This window comes from Micromys minutus, assembly GCF_963924665.1.
Source record: "Micromys minutus genome assembly, chromosome: 2".
Classification (NCBI taxonomy): domain Eukaryota; kingdom Metazoa; phylum Chordata; class Mammalia; order Rodentia; family Muridae; genus Micromys; species Micromys minutus.
This window is the reverse complement of record NC_137971.1, coordinates 94425654-94447605: the sequence shown is the minus strand read 5'-3', so window position 1 is coordinate 94447605 and position 21952 is coordinate 94425654. Positions and strand designations below refer to the sequence as shown.

The 21952-nt window shown below is 44.7% G+C and overlaps 1 pseudogene across 1 annotated transcript; it reads left to right on the top strand.

Moving 5' to 3' along the window:
• Positions 1-13132: 13132 nt before the first annotated feature.
• Positions 13133-13364, top strand: LOC308417888 (small ribosomal subunit protein eS27-like; annotated as a pseudogene). Its single transcript has one exon. The product of its transcript is annotated as a small ribosomal subunit protein eS27-like (transcript).
• The last annotated feature ends 8588 nt before the right edge of the window (positions 13365-21952 follow it).

Genomic DNA, 21952 nt, shown 5'->3' with positions numbered 1-21952 from the left:
AGCCAAGGCTTTGGCATTGAACCAGGTCTACGTCGTAACTGCTGAGTGGCAGCAATAAGCCGAGTTAAGACTGTTGCTTTCTTTAAAAGGGCTGTGAGCCTGTGGCCAACGGAGGAGCCAAGCATGAAGGTTTCCCGGTGAGGCCTGTGGTTCCTGATGGCCTAAAAATATCCCTTGGTACATTCAGGGAATCAAAGGTAGCTATATTTACCATCACACCACCAATGCATGCTACACGAGGGAAGTGGGTAACAAGTAGGAGCTGGAGAGATGGATCAGCAACTAAGAGCACTGGCTGCTCTTCCAGAGGACCCGGGTTCAGTTCCCAGCACCCAGTTACAATTTTCTGTAACTCTAGATCTGATGCCCTCTTCTGAGAGACTTCCTTAAGTACCAGGCACACATGAGGTATAGGTATGTATATAATGACAAAATATTCATGTGCATAAAATAAAAAATATATTAAGAGCCCTGAGGGCAAGACTAAGGGAGACCCAGTACCTCCACTCATCTGCCATGAGGTGGCATGGGTGTGAGTGTGGTGTCCCCTTGTCACATGCAGTTCCATGGAACTGGCCATGGGGCAGAGGGCACAGGTGAGCCATCCCCAAGGGTATGAGAGCAGGGGAGTTGTTTCAACCCCCCTCTGGCTTTAGTACTTCAGAGAGTGGGCCCCATGCGGTCAGGCTGGGAGTGTTGATGGGAGAAGGCCTTCTCTGAGGATTTTAGGGTTACAGCTCTTTTATATGGATGATAATATAGATGATAGCAAAACAGCTCTCTTAGACAATCTCCAGTGAAAGAGCCGGTGCGCATTCACTTTATGCAGGGTAGACAAGGGCTACATCTGAACCTTGGAGAGTGGGAAGGAATTTTCAGAGTGAATGTAAAATCATTGGCTGGAACTTAATGTACTGTGAATGCCTCACTTGTATGGTGCAGCATTCCAGGAATCCTCGGTACTTGCTGGGCGGAGAGAGGAAGTGGAACTTAGAGGTTTGCAAAGGCCTACTGGACCTTCCTCAGGTAGAAGATTGGAATTGAACTCCCTAGAGAAGGGGAAGCCCTGCTTGGAAAAAGGTAGTCCTCCATTTTGCACTGAATTCAGAGGCACTCCAGACATGGTAGACTTTGACCTTAAGAAGCAGGGTTTCCCAACACAGTGGAGCTGGCCCTGGAGGCGTGGGTTCTGGTGAGCTGGCCAGCGTGCTTGAAAGCAGGATGCTGAGCCTGCCTCCTATTGATGGCAGCATTGGGTGCCCTGGCTAGAGCAGTGCTGGACACCTTGTCCTGGTGGTGCTCGGATAAAGGAGAACCAGGCTGACCTGCTCAGCTACCACCTAGGCCGAGGTCCAGGGCTTTGAGTTGGCCCACCCCAAAACCTACGTGATCTGTGAACTGTTGGGGCATGTGAAAGAGCCAGTCCTGCTGATCCAAAGCTGCAGGATCTCCATGACACACGGCAACAACAGGATAACCGGGAGAAGTCCCGGTGAGGATCCAGTATCGATGGTGTCGCAAAAACCAGAGATCTCGAACCGGACCAATGACCATTGCAAGTGAAGATGTGAGGACAGAGGGACATGCTGGGGGACACACTGTGACATACCGCAGCTTCCGTGACGAGATGTTCTCTATGCTTCATTTTGTTTATTTGTGTTTGTTTGTGGGGTTTTTATTTTGTGGGGAGATGGCAGCGTGGAGGGTGAATGCCGGGGGAGGGAGAGATGAGTGAGGTTGGGATGCATGATGTGAAACTCACAAAAACCAGGAAAAGGTTTTCAAAAAAATCAGTTAGTGAACAATCCTTTAAAATATGTTTAAAAGAGTTGCTTATTTTTTTAATACATATGTGCGCATGCCTTGTTTAATGCAAGAGTAGCTAGTACACTCAGCTACTGAGCCCTCTCTTCAGCCCCTAAGTAAATACGTTTTAAAATTTTATTTGAGACAGGGTCTCACTGTGTCAACTCGGCTGGCCTGGAAGTCAGAGAAATTAATCTGACTGCCTCTTGTCTCCTGAGTTCTAGGATGAAAGAACACTTCACCGCGTGGGAAATTTTTAATTGCATTTGTTTGTTTAGTGTGTGTACACACGCACACATATGTGCCATAGCAAGTTTGTGTTGATCAGAGGACAGCTATGGGAACTGGATCTTCTTCCACTATGTGGATCCCAGGGGTGCAACTCAGGTTTCTAGACTTGGCAGCAAGCATCTTTGTTCTCTTAGGCATCTAGCTGGCCTCTTCATGTCCTACACAAGACCACCTTGTTCAAGGCCCCGTTTGAACTCTCTGGGTCCACCATAGACATCGTCTAAGGCACTGGATGCAGGGCAAGGAGAGGAAAGGAATCACCATCCTGAGTTCTAAGATAAGCAATCCCAAGACAGGACTGCCCAAGGAAGTGACTTCTCACCCACGCGCCCTTTCCTACAGACAAAACACCTCACCTCCACCGAGCAACCCACCCCACATTCAAGTGCTGCTCACAACACCAAGGATTTTTGAGATTTCACTTCCATTTTATGGGTTTGCAGTGAAACTATGAATAATTAAAAAATGAATTCGGACACATTTACCCTCTAGTCACAAATCCCGACTTCTTACAGGCATAAGTATACCTAATGCTGAGGAGCTTTTAGAAACAGCAAGTATCAGGGTCTATGTGTAGAAAGCTAAGTCTAAATGAAACACATTCCTCCTCTCTTGCCTTGAAACCTCAGCATCTGTTTCATTCACTCCTATCTGCCAGTTCTAGGAGCGAAAAGCCCCAGGGAAGGATGGGGATTGGCTGGCTTTCGTCCTGTGTTGATCTTCTGACCAATGGCTACGTTCTGTTTCATGGGGAGGAGAGCACATGCTGATGACAGTGTGAAACAACACTCTGTGCATCTGATGAGATGGCAAGGCTCCTGGAAGCAGGATTTTATTCAAAAGGGAAATGTATAGGCTGCTGAAAATATGGGATGCTCTGGGTACCATCCTTGGCAAAAAAAAAAAAAAAAAAAAAAAAAAAAAAAAAAAAGAAGGAAAAAAATAGTTAATAGATTTAAATTTTTCCTTTTTGTTTTTAAAGGTTTTTATTTTATTTATGGGTGTTTTGTCTGTATATCACCAGTGCCGGGTATTCATAGAGGCCAGAAGAGGGCACTAGATCCCCTAGAACTGGAGTTACAGACAAGTGTGAACCACCATGTAGGTGCTGGGAATAAAACCCCAGTCTTCTGGAAGAACAGCCAGTGCTCCTAACCACTGAGCAATCTGTCCAGCCCTGGGTTTTTTATTTTTATATGAAGTGTCCCCAACCCCCATATGCTGCTTCAATATTTTTTTTTTAATTTAAACGAGGCATGGAACTGCACACCTTTAATATCAGCATGATGAAGGCAGAGGCAGGTGGATCTCTGTGAGTGCAAGGCCAGCCTGGTCTACAGAGCAAGCTTCATGAGCCATCCATCTCTCTAGCCCCAGCAAGTGCTCTTAATGGCGGAGCCATCTCTATGGCCTTGTTTTATTTTAGAGATGGGATTTCATTGTGTTTCCTGGGCTGGAGAGATGGCTCAGTGGTTAAGAGCACTGACTGCTCTTCCAGAGGTCCTGAGTTCAATTCCCAGAAGCCACATGGTGGCTCACAGCCATCTGTAATGGTACCCAGTGCCCTCTTCTGGTATGTCTGACGACAGCTACAGTGTACTTATATTAAATAAATAAATAAACCCTTTTGGAAAGAGAGCTAACCCATGGAGTAAGTCTAGAACTGCTTAAAAATAAATAAATAAAAATAAGAAGACCTTTTTCATCGTGTTTCCCAGAGTGGTTTCAAACTTGTGAGCCGTCTTTCTCGGGCTGTCAAGTGTTGGGATTACAGATATTCTCTACCACATCTAACCATCCAGCTTCACAGACTTCATAAATGGCAGGGGTTTGTGGCGCTCAGATCAAAATGCCATTTTCTAGAGTTGGTGTTCCTAAGAACCATGGTGTCTGTCCCACTGGTTAAAATGACCCTGAGCTGGTTTCTGAGTCACCTGGCATTCTAACTGACCACAGACCCGTACGTTCAGTTGTATCTTTCTGAACACAGCTCACAAACTATCACCCCCAGAAAGTCCTCCTGAAAATCCTAGGCTGAGTTCTGAGCTCCCCCAGTCCCGCAGTGTCACGAGCCTTCCTGTGCTAGTCCCAGAATCATGTCACGCTGTCTGTGTTCTTTACTCTTCTGAACTGGAGTTATGAATAGCATTAGCTCCTATCAGAGACACCTAGGTTTTTGGCTTGATGTAGAGCCCAGTGTGTGTGTGTGTGTGTGTGTGTGTGTGTGTGTGTGTGTGTGTTGTGCACAAGTGTGCCTGTGCATGTGTGTGTGTGTGAATGCAGATGCATGTGGAGACCAGATGAGAATTTCAGATCTTCTGTAGATGGTGTTTCAAGTCCACCAATGGTTCTAGAAACTGAACTTGGGTCCTCTGGGAGAGTGGGAAGCACACTAAATGGCTGAGCCACGTATCTAACCACTGTGAATGGTGTTTTGCAAGGTGATTCTGCTGCTCCTTGGGTCAAGAGGTAGAATATATTTCTCTTCACTTCCCAGTCTCCCTGGCCAGATGACTTGCTTTGATCACAAAAGGCGCCTAGAGGGATATAGAACTCTGGGCCTGTGTGAGAGGAGGCCTCGGAGCATACAACCTTCTCTCGTCTTACTGCTTTTTTCTCTCTTCTTGTTTTCCCTTTCCCTGTTTTCTCCCCTCTCATGCAGGCAGACAGACAGACAGACACCTCGGATTTTACTTAGTCCTCCTGCCTTCATCTCACGGTGCCCTGAGATTGTAGGTATATACCCCCACATCTGATTTCACCCAACGATGGGTATCCAACTCAGTGCTTTATGCATGTTCGCCAAACACTCCACCAACGTGAGAACTACATTTCCAGCCCAAGAATCTAATTTAAAAGCACATCAAGACATCTGCCTTCGTTCACAGACTTTTATCCCGCTCTATCAGGATGAAGTACCTTGAATGATTTGTTGGTTGGAGACCAACTCCAGTTGCTGGTGAGAGGCGTTACTGCACCCCTGTGGACAAATTTGGTTACTGCATCCCGCCCTGTGCACGTTTGTCAGAACAGCACTTTTCGGTGAAGACCCAGATGACAAGACTTCTCTCTGTAACATCTTCTGTTCTTCCACAAGAGATTAGTATCTGAGTCACAAGCCTGACTGTCAACTACCAAGCACCTCCGTGGCCCGCAGGTGGTTCTGACCCACAGCCTGTTCTTTTATATTTATATTTATATTTATATTTATATTATTTATATTTATAAAGAGATGGGTTTAGAGGGGGAGGGGAAGGGTCTTCTGAAGTTCCTAGATCTGGCTTTGGCGTTCTCAGAGCACAGTATCTTGAAGGATTTTGATCACTCTCACACGGTTGATGCCCTTAAGTCTAGCACTTTTCTCTACTCCAGTCTTGAGGATAGAGAGTTCGGGTGAAAGCCGGGAGAATGGCCCCTGGCATCCTGATGGTACAGATGAGACGGTCACAGGAAAGCAGGAAAAATCTATACTGTGTGGGGTGGAGAACCTGGGAGATGTTTTGTTGTTGTTTGTGGATTTTGTTTTGCGTTTGCTGTGTGATAAGAGCTCACTTAAGTTGCCTAAGCTGGTCTTGAACTCACTGTGTAACCCAGGCAAGCATCACCTCCTGAGTTGGAGGTGATGACTAGTGTGAACCACTGCTCTCCGGGACCCGTTACAGTCCGGAAGTCTCATGTCTGTGACTTATCCTTTGAAAAATTCTCTCTGGGGCTGAGAATACAGCTCAACGGCAGAACAATTTCTTAGCACGTGTAAAACTCTGCCTTTGATTCCCAGATTACAAAATGAAGGAACAACCTAAAGACTACTTGCTCTCACGGGTGGTGGAGATCTAGCAGGTTCTTGAGATAGAAGATGTGAGACTTAGCCGGCAGATGGCGCTGGTAGGCCTGCAGACCTGGTCGGGTCCAGCTTCCACTTGGAGGCCAGCTTCAGAGTCAAGGGCCTCTGGGAGACGCTGACATGGTGAAAGCTGGTTCGTGTCCCTTCTAGTGTCTGTCTCAATAAACCAGTAGCCTTGGCACAGAGGTGCAGATATAAAATAACTGTAATAGGAAGATGTATTGTGGGGTGGGGGGGTTGGAGGAGATGACTCAGTGGTTAAGAGCACTGACTGCTCTTCCAGAGGTCCTGAGTTCAATTCCCAGCAACTGCGTGGTGGCTCACAACCATCTGTAATGGGATTCAATGTCACTTCTGGTGTGTCTGAAGACAACTACAGTGTACTCGCATACATGAAATAGATAAATAAATCTTTTTTTTTTTTTTTAATTTTTTTTAAAGATGAGAAGTAGGGCAGGAGCAATTTCGGAAATTCTGCTACCCAGCTGCACTGTGGCCAGGGTCCCAGGAGAAGTAATGGCAAAATGGAAAACAGTGCATTTTGCTGACATGAATGCTAGAGACAAGAAATTTTAAACAGGGTGGGCAGGGGAGGAAGAATTCTGTGCCAGTCACCTTGGATCGTCCTTTGAGGAAGCATCCTTGTGATAAAGGAGGAGCCCTTGATTTCAGTACTGCTAGTATCAAGGGGTTCCTCCTCTGGTTATTCAAAGGTGCCAAGCTGTCAGTCTGAGGACATGAAACAAACCTTCCAGGCCTTACAAGTGGGTCAGTCCTTTTAACACGGTGAAGGAAAAGAAAAATATCCTGAGCTAGTTAGGACACTTTGAGACAACTGAATCTTCCCAATGAAACGTCACCTGACCAACAGGTTTGTTGTTTTGTTTTATTTTTGATTTTTCAGGACATAGTTTCTCTGCGTAGCCCTGGCTGTCCTTGTACTCTCTCTGTAGACCAGGCTGGCCTAGAACTCAGAGATCTGCCTGTCTCTGCCTTCATGGAGTGGTGGATTAAAGCTGTGTGCCACCACTACCAGGCTAAGCCACAAGAGTTTTATACTCCACCTATCAGAATAGTGCTTGACTTGACTCGAGGGCTCAACTTGTCACTAAGGGCCTTCTTAGCTCTCCCTTGAGAGCTAACGTTATCCACCCTGAGGTTGCCAGACAGCTGCCATAGATTCTGTCATCATCAGGCATTTTTTTAAAAAGATTTATTTATTTATTATACTGTCTTCAGACACACCAGAAGAGGGCATCAGATTCTATTACAGATGGTTGTGAGCCACCATGTGGTTGCTGGGATTTGAACTCAGGACCTCTGGAAGAGCAGTCAGTGCTCTTAACCACTGAGCTATCTCTCCAGCCCATCGCCAGACATTGCAATGTTGTGAAACCTGAAAGTAAATATCCAGGAAACTTCCTTTCTTGTCTCTTTTGTCCTATTTTTCTTAGGTAAGAATGTATCTCTTACAATCCTGCCTGATCCCTAACCCCTTTCCCCAGCATACCTGGTCTTTATCTTTATGGCCAGGGGTTGTCTTAGTTACTTTTCTATCACTGTGGTAAAACCACCATGAGCAAGGTAACTTATAAAAGAAAGTGTGGGGTTCACAGTTCCAGACCATTAGAGTCCGTGACTATCATGTTGGGGAACATGGCAGACAGGCATGGTACTGGAACAGTAGCTGAGGGCTCACATCTAAATCCACAAGCACAAGGCCGAGAGAGCTAACTGAGAATTGCTTGGGGTTTTGAGATCTCCAAGATGTCAAATCCCATGACACACTTCCTCCAACAAGATTATACTTCCTAATCCTTTCTAAACAGCTGCACCAACTGGAGACCAAGCGCTTAAATATATGAACCTAAGGGGCCATTCTCATTCAAACCACCATGAGTGTGTGTTTGTGGTGTGTGTGTGTGTGTGTGTGTGTTTACATGCACACATGCACATATCTCAGCATGGGCGTGAAGGACAGACAATGACTTGTGTGAGCTGGTTTCTCCTTCTACCATGCTGGTCCTGGAGGCTGAACTCAGGTTGTCAGGATTCATGCAGGTGCTGAGCCATCTTGCTGCCCCCTCCCCACATATCCTCTTTTTGTTTTGTGTGTTCTTACGCTGTGAAAGAGTTAATAGATGCTAGTGCACACAGCAGGTGTGCATAAAGAATGTGATGAACACATGTGAGGAACTCAATACCTCCTCTGCAAAAACAGAACCTCGTCAATGGTTTGGAGCTCTGTGTGCTTATTGGTTAAAGCCATCCTTCTTCTGAGTGCCGCCACTTCCTGTTTTAGCTGGTGTTCTGCGTTGCCTCACAAACCCAGTATTTTGCTCGCTCTCTTCGTCTACAGGCTGTTCGCTGTGCAGCAGCTCCAGGCTGCGCTTGGCATGCAGCTGGGTCTCCTGTGTGGGCTGGCTGAGTTGACTTCAGGCTGGGACTGGGTGTGGCTCTGCTTGCTCTACGTGAACTCATCCAGCTTGGATCAGAGCCCCCCTAGGGCATATTCCTTCCATGGCAGCTCCCTGAGGTTCAAGAGCCAAGTCAAACAGCACAAGCCCATGTAAGGCCACTGCTCTTGTAAAGTCTAGGAACATTCCACAGGCCAAAATAAGCCATATAGCCCAGCCCAACTTTAATGGGCTCCACTCCCTTCTTAGTAGAGGGAGGTGCCGCGAATAGTTGCCAAGCCATAATCGAGAGGAGCGCAAATAGGTGCACATTGAAATTATATATTGATGAAAGATAATAATGATGATGGTGGTTTGATGATAATAATTCCCTTCTCCTCTCGACTATGTAGCTGAGGATGGCTTAGTTCCTCCTGTTCTCACTCAGGAATGCTGGATTTGTTCCACTATACCTCATTTATGCTGTATTGAATCCGGGACAACGTGAAGGCGACTCAGTAATCCTGCCAACTGAGATGCAACCCTGACGCTTTCTTCTTTTTGACACAGGCTGTGGTCCAGGCTGCCCTCAGACTCATGATCCTCCTGACTCAGCCTCCCAAGCGCTGGGTTGTCTGCCATTGCGTGCTATCACTCCTAGCTTAACAAATGCCCCTTAACGTCTTATGCTTCCCAGAGCATTAGCATCTTCATCTGTATTCCCTTGCAATTTTCTTTTCTTGGGACAATGTTTACAGAGCTACTTTTAAAAACAAATTTTATTTACTATGTATAGAGTTCTGCCTGCAATATGCCTGCAGGCCAGAAGGGGGCACAAGATCTCATTACAGATGGTTGTGAGCCTCCATGTGGTTGCTGGGAATTGAACTCAAAGCCTCTGGAAGATCAGTCAGGGCTCTGAGCCATCTTTCCAGCCCACAGATCTACATCTTGACAGGAGTTACTTAATTTTTCCATCAAGTTTTTAGTTGGTAAGTAATTTCAGTATGTATAATTTAGCTGTCTCATTTTTCCTGCCGTGGTGTGCAGAGCATCAGTCAGATGTCACGAACTTAGGGCAGGAACTGACACAATACTTTTGTTGTTTCGACACAAGGTCTCAGGCAGCTCAGGCTGGCCTTGAACTTCTGACCTTGTGCTGTGAACACATATGTTTCCTGCTACACTGAGTTCCACTTTGTTCACCTTAGGAGGGTTCCTTTTACCTCAGGGCCATATGAGGAGAATGCTTGTCTTCAGTGAGTGCAGAGTATTCTGTTCTGCCATAAGGCTTCTCTTCTTCATGTTTAGAACGCAAGACATACACATGTAAACCCCAGACCTCCCTAGTTCTGAAGCATCTTCCTTCACTGTTCTCAAAAACATTAGCCTTTCCTCACTGGAATATTGTTTCCTGGCCTTTACAGAAAATAGCATCTCAGACTAACTTGGGTAAAAGGCAGACATATTTCATTTTTCTTAATTCATCCAGGTTAGGACAGATACATATCAAGGTTAAGAGAAAACCTCAGAGCTGGATGAGTTTGGTCTTAGTGTAGATTTTTTTTTTTCTTCTCTCTCTCCCCCTCTCTCTCTCCTTCCGTCTTCTTTTTCTTTCTTGTTTTTTTTGCTTGTTTAAGACAGGGTTTCTCTGTGTAACCAGGGCTGTCCTGGAAATCACTGTAGACCAGGCTGGCTTCAAACTCACAGAGACCTGCCTACTTCTTCTTCCTATGTGCTGGAGCTAAAGGTGTGCCTCACCACCATCTAAGCACAGATTTCTTATACCCTTTGGAGTCTGGATTGGCCGACAAAAGATAATTACCTACCTTCTAAAAATAGACTGGAGAGACGGCTTAATAGATAAAACCGCTGTAGAGCAAGTGTGAAGATGGGTGTTCGAATCCCCGGAACCCACATATATGTTAGACACACAGTGTGAGCCTCTACCGTTCTAGTGCTCTTGTGGGAAGAAGATTGGAGGCAGACACAGAAGAATGCCTGGACATCCTCGGGCTAGCTAGCTTGGCAGACAGAGCAGAAAACTTCAAAGTGACTCCATCTTAAACAAGGAGGAAGATGGAAACCAACACCTACGACTGTCCTCTGACGTTGTGCATATGCCTACATACACTGCACATACACTGCATGGACACACATACACACACACACACACACACACACACACACACACACAAACTAAGGACATGTGGAGAAAGAACAACCATTTAAACCAAGGTTATACGGGCATTGGAACAGATAAAAGTTTAAAAACCAAAGCTGGGCATTTAATACCAACACGCAGGAGGCCGAGGCAGGTGGATATCTATGGATTCAAGGCCAGTCTGGTCTACAGAGCCACTTCCAGGACAGTTAAGGCTACAGAGAGACCCTACACATGAATGTGAATATTAGCTTTATTTTATCTGTCACAGTGCAAAACAACTGCCAACCACCGATGTCATATTATGTTCCCCTCATTGAAAGCACAGCATGCCATACACACATACCAACCAACCAACCAACCAACCAACCAACCAACCAACCAACTAACCAACCAACCAACCAACCAACCAACCAACCAACCAACCAACCAACCAACTAACCAACCAACCAACTAAATCTAAAGAAAATGCTCTTGAAAACCGTTAGGAAATGTCAGAGCTGACTTGTGAGGATGCAGTCACTTGTCTTCTCAGACCTTGCCTATCTATCGGCTTTCTTTGACTACAGCACAAACGGCATGTATAGTAAGCCATGGAATTTGCACAGAACCTCGGCCTCGACGGGTGTCCAGGCTTCAGATACTCTGTCTTAGAAGTTGTCCTATCTCCGCACTGCCTTTCCTGTATGCAGAGCTAACGAGGGTGGGTTTCTAAGAAGCATCTGGTCTGCTCCTCATTCTTCTTCAAATCTTGTTCACACTGCACCAAATCTTGCTATATTTGAGGGCTTCCTACGTACCCTCTTGAGCTTATTTTGTTTAAAAAGAAGGAAAGAAAGAAAGAAAAAAGAAAGGAAGAAAGAATAAATGAAAGAAAACAAGCAAGCAAGGGCCAGTGAGACAGCTCAGTGGGTAAAAGCACCCTCTGCAGAATCTGATGCCCTGAGTTTAATCTCCGGAGCTCACGTGGTGGAGAGAGAGAACCAACTCCTGTACGTTTGCAAGTTGTCTTCTGACTTCCACATGTGCCTTGCTCCCCCCACACCAGTAAATAAATAAGTGCATGTAAAAATGTTTTTAAGTGGCTGCCACAGACACAGTCCCTGGCCTCTTTTCCCTTTCACTCTTGTCAGGGACCCTTGAGATCTGTTTATCTATGATCACAAATGGGAACGAGGCGTTTTTGTATTTACTGACCTACACAGACACTTAGCACCTGCTTCTGTTTTGAGTGTGGGTCACAGAGCACAAGAAAGTGAGTTATATGTGGTACTTGTGGCTCTGTCACCTCAAAAGTTTCTGATGTTCTCAGAGCACATCACAGGTCTGATGTCTTCAGTCACACTTGCTGCAGGGACCCCAAAACACTGTCTGTGCTCCTTGTCAACGGAAATTATGGCAACACACTGGCAACCATATCTCATTTGATTTGCTAAAAAACACTAATCAGGTTTTGGGCCAGGCTGGGGGCATAGCTTAGGTGTATGTGGGTGTTTGTCATGATTCCTGCACAAACTTAATTGGCACACATATATACCCAGATACATGTATACATAGACATACAAATTTTAAACTAATTATACACATATATGTGTATACATATGCATATACATATACTTATACATGTGCATATACATATATGTGTGTGTATATATATGTATATACACACATATTACATATATATGGCTGGTGCTAAGCCTAACTACCCAAATCTGATCCTAAAACCAAGGAGAAAATTGACTCACAAAAGTGGTTCTCTGGGGACTGGAGAGATGGTTCAGTGGTTAAAAGCACTAGCTGCTTTTCCAGAGGACTTTGGTTCAATTCCCAGCACCCACATAAGAGCCCATATATGCCTGTAACTCTTTCAAGGGATCCAACACCCTCACACAGACATACACGCAGGCAAAACACCAATGCACATAAAATAAAAACAAATTACTTTCAAAAAGCGGTTCTCTGACATCTCCCTGTGCACAGTGATGTGTATGCAGCCCCCCTACATGGAATAGATATGTAAGTGTAATTAAAAACTGGGAGCTGGTAAGATGACTCAGTGGCCAAAGAGACCTGGGACCATATTAAAGTGGAAGGAGAGGTCACATTTGGCAAGTTGCCCACTGACCCACATGTGTACCGGGGCACTTTTGTCCCCCCCCCACTTAAAGAAATGTGATAAAAAGTTTGAGGCCATTCCTGACTACATATAGAATCTGAGGCCAGCCTAGGATAAATGATATTCCCCACTCCCTGCAAAAAAAAAAAAAAAAAAAAAAACAGTGACCAAAGTATACATTTGTTTGTTTGCTGTAACATAGTCTCACTGTAGCCCAGGCTATTCTGGAACTTGCTATGTAGGCCAAGGTGGCTTTGAACAGATATCTACCTTATTTTGCCTTAAAGGCACGTACCACTATGTCCTGCTAAAACTACACTTTTTAAGTTGTTTATTTTGAGACAGACTGTCCGGGAACTCACTCTGTAGACCAGGCTGGTCTTGAACTCAGACTTCTGCATGCCTCTGATTCCTGAATTGTGGAATCAAAGGTGTGGGACACCACTGCCCCATAAAAGTATACATTTTAAACTGGCAAGGTTGGCGGCAGCTTAGCTTTCCGGCGGTCAGAAAACATGCCTCTCTCAAAGGATCTCCTTGATCCCTCTCCGGAAGAGGAGAAGAGGAAACCCAAGAAAAAGCGCCTGGTGCAGAGCCCCAGTTCCTACTTTATGGATGTGAAATGCTCAGGATGCTATGAAATCACCACGGTCTTTAGCCGTGCACAAATGGTGGTCTTGTGTGTTGGCTGCTCCACTGTCCTCAAGGCTGACAGAAGGATGGTCCTTCAGGAGGAAGCAGCACTGAGAGCCCCGGATTCAAGATGAGTGGGAACCTTTCTAATAAACACATTTTGGGAAAAAGAAAAAAAAGATTGGCAGCACATTCCTGAAGCCGGGAGGTTTCTGGTTTGGGCCAGTGAGATTCCCCTCCCCCTGCTACCACTTACTTGTATATTCACACAAACCTTTTGAATGGCTTAAGAGCATTCCCAGAGCTGGAAAGTGTTAGGCAAGTTACCGGGAGGGAAAAACGTATCAGTGGCCTCCCGCCACTGTGTGTGCTATCATCATAGCGAACCCATAAACCCACGATTCCCCGGACTCAGCCTCCTGAATTATGGCGAGTCACCACAACTGTTGTACCCAGTCTATTTCATGTGTGTGTGTGTGATAACTGCAGCAGTGACATTTTCCTCCATGCATGTAACATATCTGATCATATACACCCTCCCCGAAGGGCTCCAGCAGGGATGAGCACGGCAAACATGGCGACGACAGGTGTTGCCTTTTACTCCTCCCCCGTCACTAAAACCAGTTAGACATCTATAGCCAGCCCCCGAAGTCCATTCCCTTAGTTGGCCGCCTCATCCTGAGGAGGACCATCAATTTTCAGCTATCCGAGTATTGAAGTTAGCAATTCAAAGACCCATTTTGCCTATTCTAATCAACCTGTCCAGTCAAAATTAACCATCATGGGCTTTCTCCTTCCCTTTTTAATCGCCAGCTGCTGTCTCCTTCTACCCAGATGCTGCCTCTCTCCCCAAGAAAATCCCTCTTCCTCATGTTTCTTCTTCCTTTTCCTTTCTCCCTAGTCTTCTGTCTCCTGTTTTTGTCCCTTATTCCCTGCCCTTTGCCCCTCTGGGGCAAAATAAAACCACTTTGTGCTGAGAACTTGCTGTTGGTGTGTCTTGGGCCATCCTTTGTTTCGTTCCCAGGACCCACTAACCTTCGCCATGTTCTGTAATAAGCAAGGATACCCTCTGCAGCTTTCTCATGGGGCCACATACTGCTTCTTGTTAATGACTTGAAGGAAGGCATCTCACTGAGCATCGTCACTATGCCTTACTCTACCTTCCTCTTTGAAGAGAGGGTTAGGGCTACAGCTGCGTACCACCAAGTTATCCCTCTCCGACTTAAGGACACAGAGCTTGCACTGAGTCCAGAGGTAGAAAATTTGTCTAACATGTAAAAGGCCCTAGATTCAAGCCCTAATACTGGGGGGGGGACCCATAATTTTCTCTTATGAAATTATTAGATTTAGAGACCACCTAAATCCAGAATGATCTCATTTCAAAATCCTTACTTAATCCTGTCTGCATAGAGCCTACTTCCAAATAAGGTTACATTCCTAAGTATAAAGGTTAAGTTGTGGACATAGACTTTTGTTTTGAAGGGACATAATTCAAACAGTTTCGATTGGAATCTTTGTGCATGTGTCCACTAGAGTACAGTGTGTGTGTGTGTGTGTGTGTGTGTGTGTGTGTGTGTGTGTGTTGAGTTCCTGGGGATTAAACTCACATCGGTAGACTTGGCATTGGCCTTTTCCTGCTGAGCCATCTTGTCAGCCCGGCTTTTGTTTCTTCCTTCCTTCTTTTCTTTCTTTTAAATTTATTTTTATTTCATTGGTATGAGTGTTTTGCCTGCATGTATGAATGTTCACTCTGTGTGTGTGTGTGTGTGTGTTTGTGTGTATGTGTGTGCCTGGTGCTCAGGGAGGCCAGAAGAGGGTGCTGCTGAATCCTTTGGAATTGGAGATAGGGACAGATGTAAACTGCTATGTGGGTGCTGGGAACTGAACTCAGGTCCTCTGCAAGAACAGCCAGTGCTCTTAATCACTCAGACTATCCCTCCAGCCCAGGTTCTACATTTTATTTTTTAAAGTCTGTTTATTTGAGCAGCTTTATATGAAAGTGTCTGCTGGACTTCAACTCCGATCTCTTCCTCCAAGTCTGGCCTGGTCAGTGACAATCCTTAGTCTGGCAGCAATTCATTCCACATACAGCATCTGTTACCTTGGTTACCTTTCATCTGTTTTGGAGGAGGGGAGTTTGCTGGGTTGATCACGTTTGTGGATGGGAAAACAGGTGTAGGCGGGAAGCAACTTGAGGTCATGTAGCTTGGACGTAGCCGGAGGAAGAACTGAGGCCAGTATGTCAAGGTTCTTCCCTATGCTGCCACCATTGTGTGGGAGTGTCCCTTGCTAAGTAACTTCCTGAACTTCCATTTGTCTTTTGCCTTTGCCTTTCATTTTATTTAATGCATATTTTTTCATTGCATTTGAATCGATTATCCTTGTCGTGTTAATTGATTGACTGATTCATTAATTCATCCACTATTTATTGAACTCCTATCTTGTAAGAAGCCTTGAGTTAGCTTGAGCTCTGGGTCACAGAGATGAATCAGATGCCCTGGGGCCTTGCCATGGAGGGAGGAAGGTGAAGATTGGGAACCAGCTATGGGAGCCCAGAGCAGATTCCTAGCCCAGCAGGTGAGGAGAGGCTTCCTAATGCCCCAGTTAGGTCCTGAAGGATGGATAGGATGCAGCTTTATTCCAGTACCGTTGACTGTTGGAATGAAATATTAGAATGGGTATTTGCTACTCAAGTATTGAATGTCAGTGTGTGTTATTTACTTCCTAACACTTTGGCAAGCTGGTATAGCAGGTTCATGTAACAGCCGCCAACAGAAATGGCAGTTTTCCAATTGCCCAGTGTTGGGTCATTCATAAAATATTTTCATTCTTTTGTCTCTATTAGGTCACAAGAAGTTTTTTCAGAAAAAAAAATTTTTTTAAATATCATGTTGTTTCTCTTGGTTAGCTTCTTTAAAAACCTGAACATTTATGTTTGCCTCTCCAAGGAGACTATCACAAAAATTTGTAAATGAAATAAAATAACTCTGGAAGTTATAATCAGCCAAATTGCAGTAGCTGAGGATTAAACCTGGTGCAGTTTTAATGGCAGCTCAGCCAGTCCCTTTATTGCTTTGGGCCTAAATTTCCTCTACAACAAAATGGGTATGTGAGGGACTGGAGAGAGGACTCAGTGGTTAAGAGCATTTGCTGCTTCTCCAGAGGACCAGAGTTCGGTTCTCAGTTCTGATGAGTGGTAGTTCACAGTTACCTGTAACCCCAACTCCAGGGCATCTGCTGCTCCTTCTGACCTCTCTGGGTACTCACACTCCATGTGCACATACATATTCTCTCTCTCTCTCTCTCTCTCTCTCTCTCTCTCTCTCTCTCTCACACACACACACACACACACACACACACACACACACACAATTTTTTAAAGGCATATCTGCAGCTGGGCAGTGGTGGTGCACATCTTTTATTCCAGCACTCATTAGGAAGAGGCAGGCAGATCTCTGTGAGTTTGAGACCAGCCTGGTCTACAGAATGAGTTACAGGATAGCCAAGGCTACACAGAGAAACCCTGCCTCAAAAACCCAAGAAGAAAAAGAAAAAAAAAAAGAAAGAAAGAAAGAAAGAAAGAAAGGCCTATCTGAGGAAGCACAGGATGAAGGATTTAATAAAATAACAGATTTACAAGGCCAGCTTGGTCTACAGAGTGACTTCCAGGACAGCCAGGGCTACACATCGAGACTCTGTCTTGAAAAATAAAAATGTTTTAGACACTAATACAACCTTTGACTCATTAATAAAGATCAGTTCAATTCCTCTAATTGTAATTTTTAGTTTCAATTTTATTATATTTCCAGAGTAAATTACTATTACTAATATTATTAATATATTATTAGGGCTCACACAGTTCAGGTGGGCCTCTAACTCCGCGTGTAGCTGAGGTTGGCTTTGGGACTCAGCCTCCTTGACTCCTCCCAGGTGAGAGAGATGCCACCCTGCTGGATCTCAGAGACTTTATTTTTTTAAATTTTTCTGGGATCCTGCCTTGGGCGTGAGAGGTAAACACCCTTCAACCAAGCTACCGCCAGTTCGGCCCCAGAGCAGTGTTATAAGCAAATCTCACAGTGGTACCAATGCTTCCAAAGATGTTCTGAGAAATATGTGCAAAAACCCATCCACATTAGTGGGACAGACTCATCTCAAAGTTGGAATTAAGCAGAGCGTGACTGGCAAAGGATAGTGTGTGGACAGGGTCATCTCGACTCTGAGTTTGTTTCCGTGGGGACGGTAGAATGAGTTCCATATGGTAGAAAAAAAATCAAGATAAAAATAAAATGGACAGCAGCTAAAGCTACACATGGCGCAGTTTACCATGGATGGAGTAGCAGAGTGAATGATCCTGTCTTGCCAATAACACTGAACACGGCAAAGCTGGCCCCTGGGGACATTCCTTTCCGTAGAAATAATCAACACAGAATAAAACCCAACAGTGGCTAAAATTGCACAAAGGAAACGGTAGCCTCGACGGGAATAATTACTAACAAAGATCTATAATGACTGTAATCAATAAAAAGAAGAGGGCTGTTTGAGGAATCTGCTTACCCACTGTTTTGTTTGTTTTTTTTTTTTTTTTTTTAAACATTTATTTATTTTTTTATCTTATGAGCATACTGTTGCAGACACACCAGAAGAGGGCACTATATCCCATTACAGATGGCTGTGAGCCACCATGTGATTTCTGGGAATTGAACTCAGAACCTTTGGAAGAGCAGTCAGTGTTCTTAACCCGCTGAGCCATCTCTCTAGCCCCTGTTTTGTCTTTTAAAGTAGGGCTTCTCTGTGTATCTCTATCCTTGGAACTTGCGCTGTAGACTAGGCTGGCCTCAGACTTAGGCATCTGCCTGCCTCTGTCTCTCGAATGCCAGGATTAAAGGGGCACCAGTGTGTTCTGCCTTACTTGTTTTATAAAATAGAGAGAAGAAAGTGTTGGGGCTGCAGTGATGGCTCAGCAGTTAGAAACATTGGTTGCTTGCTCTCCAGAGGACCCGGGTTCGATCTCCAGAACATACATGGTAGCTCACAGACGAACAGTTTCAGGGGATCTAACACCCTGTTCTGACACACACATGATGCATATACAAAAACACTCATAGACAAAAACCAAGAAAAAGTTAAAAACAGAAGGAAAGACATTTGATTCTGTTTTTCTTTTGACACAGGGCCCAGGTAGCCCAGGCTGGCCTTAAACTTGCTGTGTGATGGAAGCTGACCCTGAACTCTGCCCTGTTTGTTTCTACCTCCCATTGCTGGAACCATCAACATGTGCCGCTGAGACTAAGCATCTCTTGGCTTTGTTTTATTTTATATTTTCTTCTTTGAAATAATGTCTTTCTATATTTAGTATAGCCTGACAGTGAATTCTCAACTTTTCTGACATAGCCTCCTGGGTCTGGATGTTACTGGTGTGAGTCACAAAAACCTGGCACTAGAGAAAAAAATAAATAAATAAAAACAAAAAACAAAAACCCTATCTCTCCTAGCCTAAAAATACAGGAGAAGCTTTCCTTACAATTGGAATAACAGAAAAGGGTCTATCTTGAATATAATTCAATTTAAAAAAATTGAAGCTGTAGCTCCGTAGAATTAGTATATATGAAGCCTGAAGTTTGATGTCGCTAATTGCAAAAAAAAAAAAAAAAAAAAAGACCAAGCCAAAACCAACCAATCAAACAAACAAACAAAAACTCCCCAAAACAAAAACCAAAGCAAAAAACTAACCAACTACCCAAATCTCCCCCCTCCCCTTCAAATTGGAGAGTCAATTCTTGTACCCTCCTGAGGCAAGGTCTCTCTGGTCTCTGTTATGGTACTTTGTGCTCTAGGCTTGTGGGCTCAGGAGCTCCTGGGTGACTTCCCATCTCTGCCTCTCATCTTGCTGCATGAGTGCTGTGCTCCCCTCCACACAGGCTGTTTACATGGCAGGTTCTGGGAATTAAACTTGGGTGTCAGGCTTGCTTAGGTAGTACCTATAACTGGTGAGCAATCTCCCCAGTCCTGCCCCGCAAAAAAAAAAAAAAAAAAAAAAAAAAAAGACAGGGTTTTCTGGCAGGGTTTCTTTGTGTTGCCCTGGATAGCCTGCAATTCACTCTGTAGACCAGGCTAGTCCTTGAACCAGAGACCTGCCTGCTTCTGTCTACTACCAAGTGCTGGGGTTAAACGTGTGCACCACCAACCAATCACCTGCATTAAAACTTTTTTTAAGGTGCAAATACATTCTATGTACTCCATAGACAATGGTTTGTGAGGCAGAGTGTTACCAACCCTTTATCATAATTCTGCTCCCTTATCTTTGCTTACCCTGAACACAGCAATCTCTGGCCCTCAGATTAGAAACCACCAAGATAAGAATTAAGATATAAGGAGAATCATTTTGTCTACAATATACTCTATGGAACGTATAACCCTGGCTTTGGGTTTGAGAATGAGTGGGAAGAAAGAGAAGGTGGAAACATGGTGCACACCTGTGCTTCCAGCGCTGGAGAGGAGAGGAGGCGGGTCACGTTCAGTGTTGGCTATATTGCCAGGTCCAGTCTTTGTCTGCAGCAGAGGGACAAAGCCCCCCACAAAGAGATATTTCCAGAAGAGAAATTGAGAGTTCCTTGCTAACTTTATGTTCTTTAATAAATTATACTTGTGATGGTTAATCTTGTCAATTTTGATGGGATTTAGAATTACTATGGAAAAATAAATCTCTACCCATGTCAGTTAGGCTAATTGAGGTGAGAAGACTCACCGTAAATATGGCAGTTTGTGGGATGGGGCCCTTAGACTGAGTAAAAGGGAGAAGGTGCTTTCTGTGAACAAGCCTCTCCCTCTCATGTGACTTGCTCCTGCTGCAGTTCTGCATGAACAGATGACATGTTCATTCTATGGGGTGGGTAAGCAGAAGATTTTGTAGATATGAAGGAGAGTTCAGCTAGAGGCATCTGGAAGAGTCCAGAGTAGAAAGAAGCGTGGCAGACAGAACATGGCCAGCAGAATGAACCTGGCCATGAGGTGGAGCAGAGAAAGAAAGAGAAAACCTACCAAGAAAGAGGGGCAAGAGGGAGGGGCCAAGAAAGCCGAAATATTAGGGTTATAGGAGCATGGGAGGCTGAGAGGGAGGGAAGCCCATGATCTGAAGAAATTTAGGGTAATGGTGGGTGCCAGAATGCCAATATGGAGTCTGTAACAGGTTCTTTGATACTGAGGGACTGTGAAGGAAAGCATGAAGGCCAGCATGCTCTTTGGTATGCTAATAGCCAGGCCCCACAGACAGCCATTTGTCCTGAGTTTCTTTTGGACACTTATCTTCTCTAAGGTGAAACTGTAAGTCACAATAAACCCTTCCTTCCTTCCTTAAATTGTTCTTGTCAGGTATTTGTTTCAGCAACCAGAGAAGTAACTAATGCAGTACGTAATCACCATTGTTTTAATAGTGGGATTGACTTAGTTTACAGAATGGTAGGCACACAGTTCTGAGATACTGTTCAGGCAACGAAGACCCAAGGAAAGTTTCTAGGTGGGAAAACAATAGGTTGTTGTATTTGAAATACAAATATATGTATATAAAATAGCCCTTCAAGTTTTTAAAAAATGTGTGCTTCCTTAAACAATTCAGGCAATATAAAGATAAAGAAACTCGAAAACTAACAATCCTTTCTCAAAGATAATCACTGATAACATTTTGGAGAATCTCTTCCCTGAAATCCTTTTGCTTTTATATCCTCGAACTTCAAATACATTGAACCTGTTTAATCATGCTGTTTTTGCAATCAGTTTGCCCCTCTGACAAGAAATTGTGAAAAGCCTTTCATGTCTGAAGATATTTACCATCATTTTAAATGGCTGCTTAGCATTACGTTGAATGTATGCATCACTGTTTATTAAACCAGTCCCCTATTGATGAATATCTACATCCTCCTCATATTCAACAACCTCCTTAACCATGGGCATTGTTTTCTAAAAATTTTAATCATCTTTGCAAATTAAATACTTAAAAGTAATGTAAATGTAAACAAATGTGTTTTTTACATGAGGATTCAAGTTGCAGAATCATCCTCTGATTTTCAGAGATGCCAGTGAAGCAGCTGCTGCATTAGTTCTGACAGTGACAACGGAGAGGGCGAGGAGAGTACAGAATTACAGGTGATGTAGCCAATCTAGGCCCAAGCTCAGTGGGTTGGAATAGTCCTTCCCCCTTTTCTCCCTTTCACTTCTTTTTTCTTAATATGGAGGAAGGACTGAGAACTGCACGTCCCAGCATTTCGCAAGGACCACACTCTTGGGAACTGTAGTACAGAGTCTGAGGGGTCCGGAAGGAGAGAATGGGAAGTTGTGTGCGGCATGCTGGGAGGTGTAGTCCCTCGGGCGGAAGGGGGTGCATGTGTAGGTTGGATACGTAGAGAGTTTTGTTTCAAGGAGATGAGGCTGCGGAAATATCCCACTTCCCTCTCAGGAGGCCTTTGAGTTTACAGAAGCCTGTGGGAGTCGGCTTCATTCCATTGTCTGTGAACCAAAGAGGGTGCGGTCCAGGACCGGCGCGGGGTTGGAAGATCCAGGGCGCGCAGGGCCGCGGCAGAGCATGCCGGGAGTTGTAGTCCAAAGCTCTGAGGTTGTGGGACGTGTCGGGACAGCGCGCCGACTCCTCCTCCTCCGCCCTTCTCAGCGGTCCCCCGCCCCCTCCCTCCGCCTCCTCCTCTCTTGCCTGC